General features: G+C 41.8%; 7 non-coding genes across 7 annotated transcripts; all 7 read right to left on the bottom strand.

The window, feature by feature from the left end:
* Window positions 1–7,527: 7,527 nt before the first annotated feature.
* On the bottom strand, window positions 7,528–7,599 carry Trnah-gug (transfer RNA histidin (anticodon GUG)). The gene has a single exon. It is a non-coding gene; the product is annotated as a tRNA-His (tRNA).
* A 631-nt stretch (window positions 7,600–8,230) lies between these two features.
* Window positions 8,231–8,302, bottom strand: Trnah-gug (transfer RNA histidin (anticodon GUG)). The gene has a single exon. It is a non-coding gene; the product is annotated as a tRNA-His (tRNA).
* A 631-nt stretch (window positions 8,303–8,933) lies between these two features.
* Trnah-gug (transfer RNA histidin (anticodon GUG)) lies at window positions 8,934–9,005 on the bottom strand. Its single transcript has one exon. It is a non-coding gene; the product is annotated as a tRNA-His (tRNA).
* A 632-nt stretch (window positions 9,006–9,637) lies between these two features.
* Trnah-gug (transfer RNA histidin (anticodon GUG)) lies at window positions 9,638–9,709 on the bottom strand. Its single transcript has one exon. It is a non-coding gene; the product is annotated as a tRNA-His (tRNA).
* Window positions 9,710–12,984: 3,275 nt separating this feature from the next.
* Trnah-gug (transfer RNA histidin (anticodon GUG)) lies at window positions 12,985–13,056 on the bottom strand. Its single transcript has one exon. It is a non-coding gene; the product is annotated as a tRNA-His (tRNA).
* A 1,108-nt stretch (window positions 13,057–14,164) lies between these two features.
* On the bottom strand, window positions 14,165–14,236 carry Trnah-gug (transfer RNA histidin (anticodon GUG)). Its single transcript has one exon. It is a non-coding gene; the product is annotated as a tRNA-His (tRNA).
* A 2,373-nt stretch (window positions 14,237–16,609) lies between these two features.
* On the bottom strand, window positions 16,610–16,681 carry Trnah-gug (transfer RNA histidin (anticodon GUG)). The gene has a single exon. It is a non-coding gene; the product is annotated as a tRNA-His (tRNA).
* Window positions 16,682–17,500: the final 819 nt, after the last annotated feature.

Below are 17,500 nucleotides of genomic sequence, written 5' to 3'. Positions count from 1 at the left end.
GCAACAACACCAGACACATTTGTTTTTGATACCACCCATTTCCTGTCTGCAACTTAGTGAGGCAAAGCCATCCCAGCTCCAAGTTCCTCCGGTTACGCAGACTGCCCATTCGTCAGCTCGCCTCACTCCTTATTCTTTGCTCTCTATGCCTGTCCTTTTTTTTTTTTTTTTTACCCCGCAGCCACAAAGCAATTTAGTTTTTCTTCTCTTCAATCGCTGCACGTTAGTTAAATGATTCCCCGACCCAGTCAGCAGCAGAGCAGGTGTGATCGCAGAGGCAACGCAGTCATTCTGGAGACCTCTCTGTAGACACAACGTATTTCTTCTGCATAATACAGTACAGTTTAACACAGTGCAGGACAGTACAGTACAGTGCAGTGCAATACAGTGCAGGACAGGACAGTACAGTGCAGTGCAATACAGTGCAGGACAGTACAGTACAGTGCAGTGCAGTGCAATACAGTGCAGGACAGTACAGTGCAGTGCAATACAGTGCAGGACAGTACAGTGCAGTGCAATACAGTGCAGGACAGTACAGTGCAGTGCAATACAGTGCAGGACAGTACAGTGCAGTGCAGTGCAATACAGTACAGTACAGTGCAGTGCAGTGCAATACAGTGCAATACAGTGCAGGACAGTACAGTACAGTGCAGTGCAGTGCAGTACAGTGCAGGACAGTGCAGTGCAGTGCAATACAGTGCAGGACAGTACAGTACAGTGCAGTGCAATACAGTGCAGGACAGTACAGTGCAGTGCAATACAGTGCAGGACAGTACAGTGCAGTGCAATACAGTGCAGGACAGTACAGTGCAGTGCAATACAGTGCAGGACAGTACAGTGCAGGACAGTACAGTGCAGTGCAATACAGTGCAGGACAGTACAGTGCAGGACAGTACAGTGCAGTGCAATACAGTGCAGGACAGTACAGTGCAGGACAGTACAGTGCAGTGCAATACAGTGCAGGACAGTACAGTGCAGTGCAGTGCAGGACAGTACAGTACAGTGCAATACAGTGCAGGACAGTACAGTGCAGTGCAATACAGTGCAGGACAGTACAGTGCAATACAGTGCAGGACAGTACAGTGCAGTGCAATACAGTGCAGGACAGTACAGTGCAGTGCAATACAGTGCAGGACAGTACAGTGCAGTGCAATACAGTGCAGGACAGTACAGTGCAGTGCAATACAGTGCAGGACAGTACAGTGCAGTGCAATACAGTGCTGGACAATACAGTGCAATGCAATACAATGCAGGACAGTACAGTGCAGGACAGTACAGTGCAGGACAGTACAGTGCAGGACAGTACAGTGCAGGACAGTACAGTGCAGTGCACTGCAAAATCCAGTAACTTGTACATGAGGCAGAAGAAAAAAAACTTAGATAAAGTGTGCCCCTCTGCTGTCTTTCAACACAAGAATATACAGACAGTGAGCTCTTCGATCAAATGTAGAGATGCAAAAAAAAAAAAAACAAACAAAAAACAGCACAGAGAACCATAGGTGTTTATTTTGCCACCAGAATTTCAGTTTCAGTTTCAAGATTTCAAAGTGTAAGGACTGATCCATATATTGGTTTCTCTGGCGGTTATTATTGTTTCTGTGTTCACCTGTCAAAACGGTTTTTTCCCCCACAGAATTTCATATCACGGTCATTCATACTGTTACACTGCTTTGCACTGAGTGCGTGTTACACACAGGAACATAATTCATTAGCTCATAGGAGAGACTAGACTAGACTAGACTAGACTAGACTAGACTACTCATACCAGCAGAAAAAGGACCCATGGCGAGAATACAGTCTCTCTATTTGTCTATCTGTGTCTTTCTCTGTCTATGTCTGTCTGTCTCTCTCTCCTCCTGCCAGCCCCATCACACAATATCGTCACAACGTGAGATCTTTCTGTCAGCGAAGCGGGTTAGAAAAACAAAATGTCACCTGAAATTTGACTGAGGTGGAGATTATACTCGTATATAACTTTTCAACTCAGAAGTTGTCCACGACGCAAACAATTTCTGCGTGAAAAGCAATCCAAGAGTTTCAAATAAAGTTGCCAACAAAACTGTGCATTGAAAGCAAACGTTCCCTTTGCCAGAAAAAAAAAATCGTCACATCTTATTCAGTTCCAATACCTCCATCAATCCCAGTTCAATCAAAGAAGAAAGTTAAAAGAAACAACAAGGAAGAGCAAGACCAACACACACACACACACACACACACACACACACACACACACACACACACACACACACACACACACACACACACACACACACACACACACACACACACACACACACACACACACACACACACACACACACACACAGTGCAGTAATGATCATTGTTGGGAGATGAGATGGGGAGTATCAAGGGATGGAACCAGGGGAGGGAGGGGGGTTGTGGGTGAAATAAAAAAAAAGTAACCAATCAGTATCAGCATCAGTAGCTCAAGGAGGCGTCACTGCGTTCGGTCAAATCCATATACGCTACACCACATCTGCCAAGCAGATGCCTGACCAGCAGCGTAACCCAACGCACTTAGTCAGGCCTTGAGAAAAAAAAGAAGAAATAACAAAAAAGTAAATAAATAAATAATAAAATAAATAAATAAATGATAATAGATAAAATAAACATACTACTACTACTACTAACATTTATAAGGCGCAAAATCTTGATGAAGTCAACTCTAAGCTCACAAAAAAAAGAGAAAAAAAAGACAGCAATGATGATAAATAAGCAAATAAATGTAAAACATGCAGACACACCAATAACCCGTTATACTGTCAAACTGACTCAGGTGGATATGTCATAAATGATTTAAACTCAGACGTTGTCTGAGATAACAAACATTTTCTGCATGAAAAACCAGTCCATGAGAGTTTCTCAAAAGTTGCCAACCCAACAACCTTTGCATTGAAAGCAAAAGTTCCCAAGCAGATCCATTCCAGCTTGTCCAGCATCCGATGCATGGCAAGTCCACGACGTTCACTCTGTAAGTTTGATCTTATTCCACCAGCAGATCTGGAGGCTCTGTGCTTTTAAGTTCTCTCGGCTGCACTCTGTTCTCTGCCAAACTAAAAGATCACCTCTTCGCCCTTCTCGTATGCCCGCGTTCCCTGTTGGAAAGGACCTGAGAGGATTAAGGATGACCCCAAGGAATGCAGGAGTAACTGCGTTTAATATTCCATCCTGCTCTGACGTAGAGAGTTGGCTATGCGATGGCACCGGGAGCTGTTATTACTGAGGATGGCATTACGATGGGAGGTCTATAGATTGGAAGGATGGTGGCTGTGGGAGAGGAGGAGGAGGAGGAAGAGGAGGAGGAGGAGGAGGGAGAGAGAGAAAGAAAGAAAGAGAGAGAGAGAGAGAGAGAGAGAGACAGAGAGAGAGAGAGAGAGACAGAGAGACAGAGAAGTGAAATGATATACAGAAGACCATCGGCCCATTCTGAAAGGATCTGAACAAGTAAGTTGCAATCTTGGTCGTACAAAAAAACCACATCTAATCAGACAATATATATTACTTAGTAACAGGAACTGCACGTCTTTTTAAGGCTTTAAATAAATCTAGTAATAAAATCCATATTATCTCTTTGTTGGTTGATGAAAACAAAAGGCAGAAAGACACAGACAGAGAGAGATACAGTGAGAGAAAGAAAGGAGAAGAACCCGAGAAAAGAACAGATTAAAAAAAACAACAACAACCCAAAACAAAACAAACGAAAAAACAACAACAACAACAAAACAACAACAAAAACACACACAAAAACCGAAAACGAAGGAGGAGAAGGAAGATGGAAGAAAGAAAGGGAAAAAGGAACGACAGAACGAATGAGGGATGAAAAAAAAAGGAACGGAGGATAGGAGAAGAAGAAAAAGAAAGACAAATGGAAGAAAGACGATGGGAGCAATAGCCGAATGGTTAAAGCGTTGGACTTTCAATCTGAGGGTCCCGGGTTCGAATCTCGGTAACGGTGCCTGGTGGGTAAAGGGTGGAGATTTTTTCCGATCTCCCAGGTCAACAAATGTGCAGACCTGCTAGTGCCTGAACCCCCTTCGTGTGTATACACAAGCAGAAGATCAAATTCACACTTTAAAGATCCTGTAATCTATGTCAGCGTTCGGTGGGTTATGGAAACAAGAACATACCCAGCATGCACCCCCACCCTGAAAACGGAGTATGGCTGCCTTCATAGCGGGGTAGAAATGGTCATACACGAAAAAGCCCACTCGTTTACATACGAGTGAACGCGGGAGTTGCAGCCCACAAACGAAGAAGAAGAAGAAGAAGAAGAAGAAGAAGAAGAAAACAGAAGAAGAAGCAAAATCCGTACTGCTCTCCCCGGGGAGAGCACGTGGCAACAGGAAGAGCGCTACTTTTCCTTTTAAAAATGTTTCTATAGAAATTTGCCAGGGACGACCTTTTTTTTTGTTGTCGTTGGTTCTTTTTACGTGCGCTTAGTGCATGCTGCACACGGGCGGGATCTCGGTTTATAAAATCGTGCTCATCCCGAACGATAGCGTTCAGACCACCACTCAAGGTCTTGTGGCCGGGAGGGGGTGAAGATGAGATGCAGACGAGTATGGGATATAACCAGTGTATCTTTCGCTTCCAAGGCGGACGCGTTGTATACCCCCAGGCTAACACTTCACACTGAAAATCGTCAGCCTCTGCAGTGTTGCCGTCCTGACCCTCTACACTTTTCTTCGGGTCACCACGGTGTAACCACATCGTGGAATCATGTTGGAGATTGCCAAGAGGGGTCTCTCTTTTATTTATTTATTATTTTTCCCCAAACTCTTTCGGAGCTTCTCCATTTTCTACTCGGCAGAGAGGAGGGAGGTTAGGAGAGGAGTTTTTTGAGGGGAATAAAAGGTGCATTAAGAAAAAAAAAATCACATTTCAGTTTTGATGATGATCCGTTTTTTTTCTGTCAGTAAACTTACCCCAGTCAACCCTAAGGAGTTTCCAGCCTTGGCACGCTTCACGTCAATATTCACACGGAAAATTTCAGTTTTCACTTTCTCAAGGAGGCGTCATTGCGTTCGGACAAATCCATACACGCTACACCACATCTTCTAGGCAGATGCCTGACCTCACCCAACGCGCTTTGTCAGGCCTTGAGTGCATGCTTATATATTTGTGTACCTATCCGAGTGGATTTCGTCTACATAATTTTGCCAGAGGACAACACTCCCATTGCCATAAATTCTTTCCCAGTGCGCTAAGTGCGTGCTGCACACGGGATCTCGGTTTATCGTCTCATCTGAATGACTAGACGTCCAGTTCGATTTTCAAGTCAAACTTGGGAGAAAGGGCGAGAACAGGATTCGAACCCATACCCTCACGGACTCGCTATATTGGCAGCTGAGCGTCATAACCATGTTGCCACCTTCCTTCTCACACGGAAAACAGCAGAAAACATTTTTTTTCCTCCAAACTGACATATGTGGACAATGCCGGAAATATTGTTGAAGTAAGTTCCCTTTATTAGCGGTGAATGCACGTGCAGAAACGTGGAAACCGTTTTGAATTCAATGAAACAAATTATGACATCCTGGCATTGCTCGGACGTAAAGCTCAATGACTTAAAGCTTCTGCTATGGGAGCGAAGTTGAAGATAAAATATCCTTCACTAGTCCCCCCCCCCCCCCACACACACACACACACCCACCCACCGCCCCCATCATCTCTCTGTCTTTGACCGAAAGGAGCAATCGGTCGCAACTCATCGATATTTCGTCTGCAGAAATTTACTTTCACAGGACGACCAGTCAATACCTGCTCTCCTCCGTTGACAGTTCTGTTTCGTGAATTCGGACATGATGGGTCTGTTAACGATGTTGAGAACATGATTTGATGGAAACTTTGTTAGTTACTTTCATCCTCTTCCATTTTTCCAATATATATAAAAAAGAGAGTTGTGATGACTTGAAAGAGATGGCGGATGGAATACGACAAAAAGGGGAAAAAAAGGTTCCGGCTCAGATTACAATGTCGACGCTCACAAGAACTATCGATATCTTTTCTCAGCATGGCTCCAGTCGTCAACATTGATCTGCCATGCTGATGACGTTAGGTCGGAGAGACATGAATACAGTCTTAATGAAGGTGGGAGAAGCCAGGATAATGGTGATTAAAAAAAGTCAGGTGTTTCTTAATGACCAGTGATATCTGATGTCACCACCTGGAAACAGGAAGACGAACCTTCTCTTTTGTGCAGCTCTTTCTGAAAGCCTGTTTTTATCGCTTAAATTAACTCACTCAGTACGGCCAGTCCTCTCTTCTCCTCTACACAGACCCCTCGGATGTCCAGTGGGTGTCTGAATGACCCAACCTTTAGCTTCCGTCGTCAGAATTGTGGTATTCACCTCTTGAGTATAAGAGCCTTCCGCTTGCAATATTTTCATGATGGTAATTGGGCTGAAACGCTGTTAACGTCGTCTCTTTCGCCGTTCGTATGGAGAGAGTTAAAAGTTAATGGCGTCTCTTCTTGTTCTTGTTCTTCTTCTTCTCCTCCTCCTCCTCCTTCTCTCTTTCTTTCTTTCTTTCTTTCTTTCTTTCTTCTTCCTCCTACTCCTCCCCCTCTTCTTCCTTCCTGCTTTCTTTCTTTTTTCCCCCATTCTTTCTTTCTTTCTAGTTCTTCCCCATTCTTTCTTTCTTTCTAGTTCTTATTTAGAAAGTTATGTATTTTCTCTGTTGGTTTACTTTCTTGCTTTTCAATTCAGTGACAATGCTGACTCCTTGTTTCTTTCCCTGTCTTACTCCTGTCATTACTCTTCTCGTCACCCTCCCCTTTTGGTGTATTGATGTTTGTTGCATATCTGTTATGCATATGTGTGTGTATGTGTGAATGTGTGTCTGCATATTTTACATTTAATGGCTTATTTATCATCATTGTTGTCTTATTTATTTATTTTATTTTATTTATTTTTTAAAATATTTTTATTTTATTTTATTTTGTGTACGCTTACAGTTGACTTCATCAAGCTTTTGCGCCTTATAAATGTTATCATTATTAGTAGTCGTTCTTTTTTTTTTAATGTATTTATCTATTATTTATTCATTTATTTACTTATTTCTTTTTATTTTATTCTTTAAAACAATTATTTTATTTTATTTATTTATTTTATTTTATTTTATCTTTTTTTTTTCTCAAGGATTTGACTAAGCGCGTTGGGTTACGGGCTGCTGGTCAGGCATCTGCTTGGCAGATGTGGTGTAGCGTATATGGATTTGTCCGAACGCAGTGACGCCTCCTTGAGCTACTGATACTGATACTGATACTGATGACCCGTTAAATCACGTTATCATTCTATCCACGTTATTACCATGTGGACACGGGCCTAAACTATTTCATACCAGGAAAAGTCCACTGGTCAACGTATAATTCCAATGCGCTGATCAGGCCTTGAGAGGCTACCGAAAAGCCAAGGAAAGAACGAGTTGGGAAAAAATAACGTACATGAGTGAAAAAAACCCAACCCAAAACAAAAAAACAACAACAAACAACGCAAGCCCAAAAACTGCCGTGACCAGGATTCGAACCTGGGTTATCGCGGCCACAACGCGAGGTCCTAACCACTAGACTATCACGGCTCTGTTGTCACAGGAAAAACAGAAATTCCTTGGACATACTCTGAGCGTTGTGTGATGAAATGAGTTCATGATAATGTGAAATTGACGGCTGGAAAACAAACCTGTGTAAGACAGACATGCAGACAGACAGACAGGAGGACCGACACATACACATGTACACCCACGAACACAGACACACACATGCACACAGACACACAGACACAGACACACATACTGATACACACACACACACACACACACACACACACACACACACACACACACACACACACACACACACACACACACACACAGGCAAACAAAACAAACCAGTGAATATATACAGTAAGAAACGAGGAAAAAGAAGGGAACATCACAAAGAAAAGAATAAAAAGAAAGAAACTAATAGACATGGTGTTGAGAGAAGCCGAAAGAAAAGAGAGTGAGGGAAAATGAACGTGAAAGAAAAAACAACCTTGCTCAGCAGGTGAAAGGCAGATGACTCTGGAGAGAAAAAAACCAACAAACAAAAAAAAGCAATAACAATAACAATAAAGAAAAAGACAATGACAGGAAAGAAGGAAGGAAGAAAAGAATGAAGAGAGGGAATACTGCACACACACAAACTCGAAAGAAACGCATAAAAAGCTACTGCCGTGACCAGGATTCGAACCTGGGTTATCGCGGCCACAACGCGAGGTCCTAACCACTAGACTATCACGGCTCTGTTGACAGAGGAAAAACAGAAATCCCTTGGACATACTCTGAGCGTTGTGTGATGAAATGAGTTCATGATAATGTGAAATTGACGGTTGGAAAACAAACCTGTGTAAGACAGACATGCAGATAGACAGACAGGCAGACCGACACACACACATGTACACGCACGAACACAGACACACACAGACACAGACACAGACACACACACACACACACACACACACACACACACACACACACACACACACACACACACACACACTGACACACAAACAAACACAGAGCAAACAAAACAAACCCGTGAATGTATACAGTAAGAAACGAGGAAAAAGAAGGGATCATCACAAAGAAAAGAATAAAAAGAAAGAAACTAATAGACATGGTGTTGAGAGAAGCCGAAAGAAAAGAGAGTGAGGGAAAATGAACGTGAAAGAAAAAAAACCTTGCTCAGCACGTGAAAGGCAGATGACTCTGGAGAGAAAAAACCAACAAACAAAAACAGCAATAAGAATAACAATAAAGAAAAAGACAATGACAGGAAAGAAGGAAGGAAGAAAAGAATGAAGAGAGGGAAAACTGCACACACACACACACACACACACACACACACCCGAAAGAAACGCATAAAAAATTACTGCCGTGACCAGGATTCGAACCTGGGTTATCGCGGCCACAACGCGAGGTCCTAACCACTAGACTATCACGGCTCTGTTGGAAGAGGAAAAACAGAAACCCCTTGGACATACTCTGAGCGTTGTGTGATGAAATGAGTTCATGATAATGTGAAATTGACGGTTGGAAAACAAACCTGTGTAAGACAGACGTGCAGAGAGACAGACAGGCAGACCGACACAACACATGTACACGCACGAACACAGACACACACAGACACAGACAGGCACACAGACACACATACTGATACACACTCACACACACACACACACACACACACACACACACACTGACACACAAACAACACAAACAGGCAAACAAAACAAACCCGTGAATGTATACAGTAAGAAACGAGGAAAAAGAAGGGAACATCACAAAGAAAAGAATAAAAAGAAAGAAACTAATAGACATGGTGTTGAGAGAAGCCGAAAGAAAAGAGAGTGAGGGAAAATGAACGTGAAAGAAAAAAAAACCTTGCTCAGCACGTGAAAGGCAGATGACTCTGGAGAGAAAAAACAAACAACAAAAACAGCAATAAGAATAACAATAAAGAAAAAGACAATGACAGGAAAGAAGGAAGGAAGAAAAGAATGAAGAGAGGGAAAAGTGCACACACACACACACACACACACACACACACACCCGAAAAAAACGCACAAAAAATTACTGCCGTGACCAGGATTCGAACCTGGGTTATCGCGGCCACAACGCGAGGTCCTAACCACTAGACTATCACGGCTCTGTTGGAAGAGGAAAAACAGAAACCCCTTGGACATACTCTGAGCGTTGTGTGATGAAATGAGTTCATGATAATGTGAAATTGACGGTTGGAAAACAAACCTGTGTAAGACAGACATGCAGAGAGACAGACAGGCAGACCGACACACACATGTACACGCACGAACACAGACACACACAGGCACACAGACACAGACACACATACTCATACACACTCACACACACACACACACACACACACACACACACACACACACACACACACACACACACACACACACACACTGAGCAAACAAAACAAACCCGTGAATGTATACAGTAAGAAACGAGGAAAAAGAAGGGATCATCACAAAGAAAAGAATAAAAAGAAAGAAACTAATAGACATGGTGTTGAGAGAAGCCGAAAGAAAAGAGAGTGAGGGAAAATGAACGTGAAAGAAAAAAAAACCCTTGCTCAGCACGTGAAAGGCAGATGACTCTGGAGAGAAAAAACAACAACAAAAACAGCAATAAGAATAACAATAAAGAAAAAGACAATGACAGGAAAGAAGGAAGGAAGAAAGAGAACGCACGCCCACCGCTTTCCTACCGTTACGTTTTCCACAGCCACCCTACTATAGCTCTGTGAGAAAACGAATCCTGCTACTCTGACTTGTGTATGATGATTAGATAGTGCTGATGTGTGATCAGAAAGCAAAATAAAAGACACAGGATACACGATAAGCATAGACCGAACATACAAAAAAAACAACATAAAAAAACCCAGAACACGTGTACGTAGATGAGAGGGTGTACAGGATAAAAGAGTAGCTGCTGAATCAAAAGATGAAATACGAAAAAAAACCCTTACATGAGCAATATAAGAAAACACACAACGCTAAGATAACAGAAACAAGAAGAGAGTGAAAAAGAGAGGGAAACAACAACAAAAACACCACACGAAGCAAAATGCGTCGATCGAACTGTATCGCGCAACGCGAGTCACCATAGACACAGGCTGTGCAGAGAAAAAAATCCTGAACTTGAGCGTTTGTATAATGATATTAGCGTGAAAACAACTGTTAGACATCAGATGACAGAGGACCGCACATACACATTACACAGAACCAGACCATCAAGACAACAACAAGACACAACACACCACCAACACCACCACCCACACACACCACACACAACAACACACTAACAAAAAAACCGGAATTATACATAAAAGAAAAAAAAGGTACACAAAGAAGAATAAAGAAAACTATAGACATGGTGTTGAGAGAGCGAAAAACAACATGCAGATAGGCGGAACCCCATTCGAAAGAAAAAAGGAAAAGATCCCCAGACGCAAAAGCCTGCATCGCTGTATCGCGCCACACCATCACACTACTTCACTCGTAGAGAAAACAGAACCCTTGGACATTGGCTTGTTGAGAATGGTCATGAATTAAATGCGTTGAAACAAACTGAGACGCTGAGAGCAGCGGAGACCGGAAAATAACCAAGCAGATAACGATACAGCCACACAACACACTACTGTACCCACTCACACACACAACCCAAACAACCACCACGAGAAACAAACAACTGATAACATAAAATGAGGAAAAGAAATGATCAAGAAAAGATTAAGAAGAGATAGACAGGTGGGTCGAAAGGAGTGAGGAAGAACAAAGAAAAAAACCTTTCAGCACGTAACGTGTGAGAGAAAACAACACAAAAACAGCAAAATAAAAAAAAAACAGGAAGAAGGATGGAAAAAATAGAAGGAAAACACCCACCCACAACAACAACCAAAAAACCAAAAATGCTGCGTGACAGATCGACCGGTTTCCGGCCACAACGCGATCCTACCACTAACATACGCTTGCAGGAAAACAGAAATCTGACTACTTGACGTTGTGATGAATGAGTCGAATGTGAAACGGTGAAAACAACTGGTTAGACACACGAAGACACAGAGCGACATAAAATATTGACACGCACGAACAGAAAATGCACAAGCACCGACACAGACACCACACACACACACACCCACACACACACACACACACCAACAACAACACAAACAGAACAAAAACCTGAATTTACAGAGAAAGGAAAAGAAGAACACAAAAAAATAAAAAAAACTAATAATGTGTGAAAAGCCGAGAAAGACACTGCAGAACAGACAGGCAACGACACCATACACATACACGAACAGAAAAAAACACACACACACCCAACAACCACAAAAAGCATAAAAATAATGCGTGACGATTCAACCTGGTTCCGGCCACACGCGGGTCAACCTACTATCCGTCTTGGAGAAACAAACCTGCATACTGGCTTGTGTAAATGGTTCTGAAATTGAATTGACGTTGGAAAACTGTGTAAGAAGACTGCAGAGAGACGAAGAACCAAACCAACAAAACACAGGAAGAACAGACAGCAAAACACAAAACCACCCACACACACACACCACACACACACACACACAAACCACACTGAAAAACAAACCTGAATGTATCAAAGAATGAGGAAAGAAGATATCACAAAAATAAAAAAAAGAAAGAGACAGGTTGAGAACCGAAAAAGAGATGAGGAAATACTGAAAAAAAAACCTGTCACACGTGAAGCAGATACTTGGAGAGAAAAACAACAAACGCATAATAACAATAGAAAACAATGAGAAAGGAATGAAGAAAAGAGAAGAGAAATGACACAACCACAACACAAACCACCGAAAGAAACGCATAAAAAATCTGCCGCAGTTCGACCGGTACGGCCACAACGCGAGGTCTACCACTACTATCCGGCGTGGCAAAAAACAAATCCCTGACCCGACGTTTTGTGATGAAGTCATGTGTGAACAGAGTGAACAAACCTGTTAGCACACAATAGACAACAGGCAGACGACACTAACCTATCAGTACACGCACGAACACAGACACACACATGCACACAGACACACAGACACACACACACACACACACACACACACACACACACACATACACACACACACTGGCACACAAACAAACAGACAACCAAACAGGTAAACAAAAACCCCCCGTGAATTTATACAGTAAGAAACGAGGAAAAAGAAGGGATGATCACAAAGAAAAGAATAAAAAGAAATAAACTAATAGACATGGTGTTGAGAGAAGCCGAAGGAAAAGACAGACATGCAGATAGACAGACAGGCAGACCGACACACATACACATGTACACGCACGAACACAGACACACAAACACACACACGCACACAGACACACACACACACACCCGAAAGAAACGCATAAAAGATAATGCCGTGACCAGGATTCGAACCTGGGTTATCGCGGCCACAACGCGAGGTCCTAACCACTAGACTATCACGGCTCTGTTGGAAGAGGAAAAACAGAAATCCCTTGGACATACTCTGAGCGTTTGTGTGTGATGAAATGAGTTCATGATAATGTGAAATTGACGGTTGGAAAACAAACCTGTGTAAGACAGACATGCAGAAGAAACAGCAGACCGAAAACACATTACACCAGACGAACACAGACAGCACACAGCACCATACTATCACACTCCACAACACACACAACACACACACACACACACAACCACACACAACAACCACACACCACACCAACACTGAAAACAAAACAACCGAATGTAACAGTAAGAAGAGAAAAAAGGAATCACAAAAAAAAAAAAGAAAGAAAAAAACATGGTAGAGAACCAAAGAAAAAAGAGAAAATGAACTGAAAGAAAAAAAAACTGCAGAGTGAAGCAAGACTGAAGAAAAAAAAACAAAAACAGAAAGAAACAAAAAAAAGAAAGACAAAAAAAAGAAAAAAGAAGAGGAGAAAACACAACACACAAAACAAACACAACAGAAAGAAGAAAAAATGGCGAAATCAACCGTTATCGCGGCCACAAGACGAGTCCTAACCAAACTATCACGGCTCTGTTGGCAGAGGAAAAACAGAAATCCCTTGGACCTACTCTGAGCGTTTTGTGATGAAATGAGTTCATGATGATGTGAAACAGACGGTTGGAAAACAAACCTGTGTTCGACACATGCAGATAGACAGACAGGCAGACCGACACATACACACATATTCATGTACACGCACGAACACAGACACACACATGCACACAGACACACAGACACACACACACACACACACACACACACACACACACACACACACACACACACACACTGGCACACAAACAAACAGACAACCAAACAGGTAAACAAAAACCCCCCGTGAATTTATACAGTAAGAAACGAGGAAAAAGAAGGGATGATCACAAAGAAAAGAATAAAAAGAAATAAACTAATAGACATGGTGTTGAGAGAAGCCGAAGGAAAAGACAGACATGCAGATAGACAGACAGGCAGACCGACACACATACACATGTACACGCACGAACACAGACACACAAACACACACACACGCACATAACACCCGAAAGAAACGCATAAAAGATAAGCCGTGACCAGGATTCGAACCTGGGTTATCGCGGCCACAACGCGAGGTCCTAACCACTAGACTATCACGGCTCTGTTGGAAGAGGAAAAACAGAAATCCCTTGGACATACTCTGAGCGTTGTGTGATGAAATAAGTTCATGACAATGTTAAACTGACGGAACAGAGAGTGAAGGAAAATGAACGTGAAAGAAAAACCTTGCTTAGCAGGTGAAAGGCAGATGACTCAGAACAGAAAAAAACAAAACAAAAAAACAACAACAAAAAACAGCAATAACAACATGAATAAAGAAAAAGACAATGACAGGAAAGAAGGAATGAAGAAAGAAATGAAGAGAGGAAAATCGCACACACACACACACACACACACACACACACACACACACACACACACACACACACACACACACGTATGCACACGTATGCACACAATCACACACAAACACACACACACACACACACACACACGTATGTACACGCATGCACACAATCACACACACACATAAACACACACACACACACACTCGCGTATGCACACGCATGCACACAATCACACACACACACGTATGCACACGCATGCACACACACACACACACACACATCTTGCCATGGCCCTTGTAAGATCTAAGATAACCTATGCACAAGAAATATTTTTCAGTGCACCTAAATATCTATTACAAAAGATTCAAAGTGTAGACTGTAAGGCTATCAAAATTGCCCTCGGAGTGCCCTCTCATGCATCCAATCAGGAAACATACAAAACAGCCGGAATTCTTCCCTTAAATGAACATCGTGAGTTAGCAACAGCAAAATTCGCTGTGAGGTACACTTCAATGACAAAAAATTTCATTGCTGATGAACTGACAGTAAGATCAGACATTGATTTTCCTAAAAGAGCTAAAGCCATTTCATCACAAGAAACAGTTGCAACTTACATTTCAAATCTGTTAAAAGAATCTGATGTTAACGTGAGGGATTTAGCTGCAAAACCACATCCTTCTCCTGTTCCTTTTTGGGAAATGTTGAAAGCGGATTTTGATATCACTTATTCTGAAACAAAAAAGGAAGAAAACATCAATATCACGACAAGTACTGCCAGAATTCATATAACAGAAAAATATCAGAATCATCTCCATATATTTACAGATGGATCTGTTCTTGATGACAAAAACGCTGGTGCGGCTTTCTATATTCCTGCCTTTAAAGTTGAAAAATCTTACTTTATTGGAAAACACCTTTCCATATTCACAGCTGAGCTAATTGCTATTATACAAGCTCTGAACTACTTAGTGAGCCATCAAATAGTTTTCTCGAAAATAGCATTCTTTGTTGATTCCAAATCAGTACTTTATGCTCTAGAATTATTCAGCCTTGAAACAAGACCTGACTTAGTTATTGAGGCAAATCATTTGGTACATTGTTTAAGGATTAAAGGGACTGAGGTCAGTTTTTGTTGGGTGCCTTCTCATATGGGCTTTCTTGGCAATGAAACTGTTGATAAAGCAGCTAAAAGAGGAGCGCAAGATTCAGAAAAATCGACAAAAATACATGTCCGTCTCTCCGTAAAAGAGGCATACACTTTGTCAGAAAAATCAGCATGGGGTCGATTTCATAACCGATGGAAGTTAAAGTTTTTAAACCATAAAGGAACATTATTCCCCGAGAATATTATTAAAGAAAAGATACCGAATCCATCAGCTTGCTATACAAGATTAATAACCTCCACTTTCTTCCGTATAAAACTTGATGCGCTGAAGATAAAGTATAGTAAAAATGTTACATGCATCTGTGGTAAGCAGTTCAGCTTGCATCATTGTTTGTTTCACTGCCAGCAGTTACGTACCTTCTTGCCCAAGTATTTCAAAGAGAATAATAATTCTGCAGATGATTTTTGTAAAGTTATTTCTGACGAGGTTCTTATGGTCGAACTTTCACAGGCATTAGTTCATAGCCCTATTTCTACATTCCTTTAATGCACTTCAGAATTGTGTTAATGGTTTCTGATTATTATAATTATTATTATTGAATTGTTACTGTTAAATGTAATTGCATGTTAGTTATACCCCATGCCCCCCCCCCTTTTTTTAACGTCTAATATCACTGATAGTGAAAAGACGCTAAACAAAAGAACGAACACACACACACACACACATACACGTATGCACAGGCATGAACACACACACACACACACACACACACGGAAAACAAACAAACAAAGAAAGAAAGAACCCCATTCCCCCCACGCAATCACACACACACCCACACACACACACACACACACACACACACACACGTATGCACAGGCATGAACACACACGCACACACACACACACGGAAAACAAACAAACAAACAAACAAAGAACCCCATCCCCCCCACCCCACCCACCCACCCCCGTCCAAAAAAAAAAAAAAAAATCAACAGAAAGAAACGTATAAAAAAAACTGCTGCCGTGACCAGGATTCGAACCTGGGTTATCGCGGCCACAACGCGAGGTCCTAACCACTAGACTATCACGGCGTTGAGTAATATAGGAACAACAAAATCTTTTTGCATGGTTGTCCTTTTTAGTGGCCTGAGCCCTGAGCGTCATAGACATTATTCGCGTTGTGGAAAAGAGAGAGGTGACAGGCTGATGCAGTTTCAGTTTCAGTTTCAGTAGCTCAAGGAGGCGTCACTGCGTTCGGACAAATCCATATACGCTACACCACATCTGCCAAGCAGATGCCTGACCAGCAGCGTAACCCAACGCGCTTCGTCAGGCCTTGAGAAAAAAAAAAGAAAAAAAGGTGAATAAATAATAGATAAGCTTACATAAATAAATAAATAAATAAATAAAATTATAATATAAAAAAGGTAGTAGTAATGATAATAATAATAATAAAAAGCTGATGCAACGCTCCTAAAGCCATAGGAAAATGAAGGAAAATAAACGCAGAGTGCAGAGCCTTCTCATGTACTCCCGAACTTAAATGGACCTGCATAGTTATTGCTACAGCATCGTCCTGGTCGTCTTTCATCATTAAAAAAAAAAAAAAAAAAAAAGAAAAAAAGAAAAAAAAAAGAAAAAAAAAAGAAGAAAATTTGCGTGTGTATATTGCGAGTGAGCGAGGGAGTTATCAGACCGTGATAATAATGCATTTGTGCGTATTTGTGCGTTTCTGTCTGTGTTTGTATGTAAGGTTTCTGCTTCATATTTCAAGCGTGGTGTGTGTGTGTGTGTGTGTGTGTGTGTGTGTGTGTGTGTGTGTGTGTGTGTGTGTGTGTGAGCATCTCTCTCTCTCTCTCTGTATATATATATATATATATGTGTGTGTGTGTGTGTGTGTGTGTGTGTGT

The sequence above is a fragment of the Babylonia areolata genome, chromosome 1 (assembly GCF_041734735.1).
Source record: "Babylonia areolata isolate BAREFJ2019XMU chromosome 1, ASM4173473v1, whole genome shotgun sequence".
In the NCBI taxonomy this organism is placed as follows: Eukaryota; Metazoa; Mollusca; class Gastropoda; order Neogastropoda; family Buccinidae; genus Babylonia; species Babylonia areolata.
Note: the sequence above shows the minus strand (reverse complement) of the source record. Positions and strands in the feature narration are given on the sequence as shown.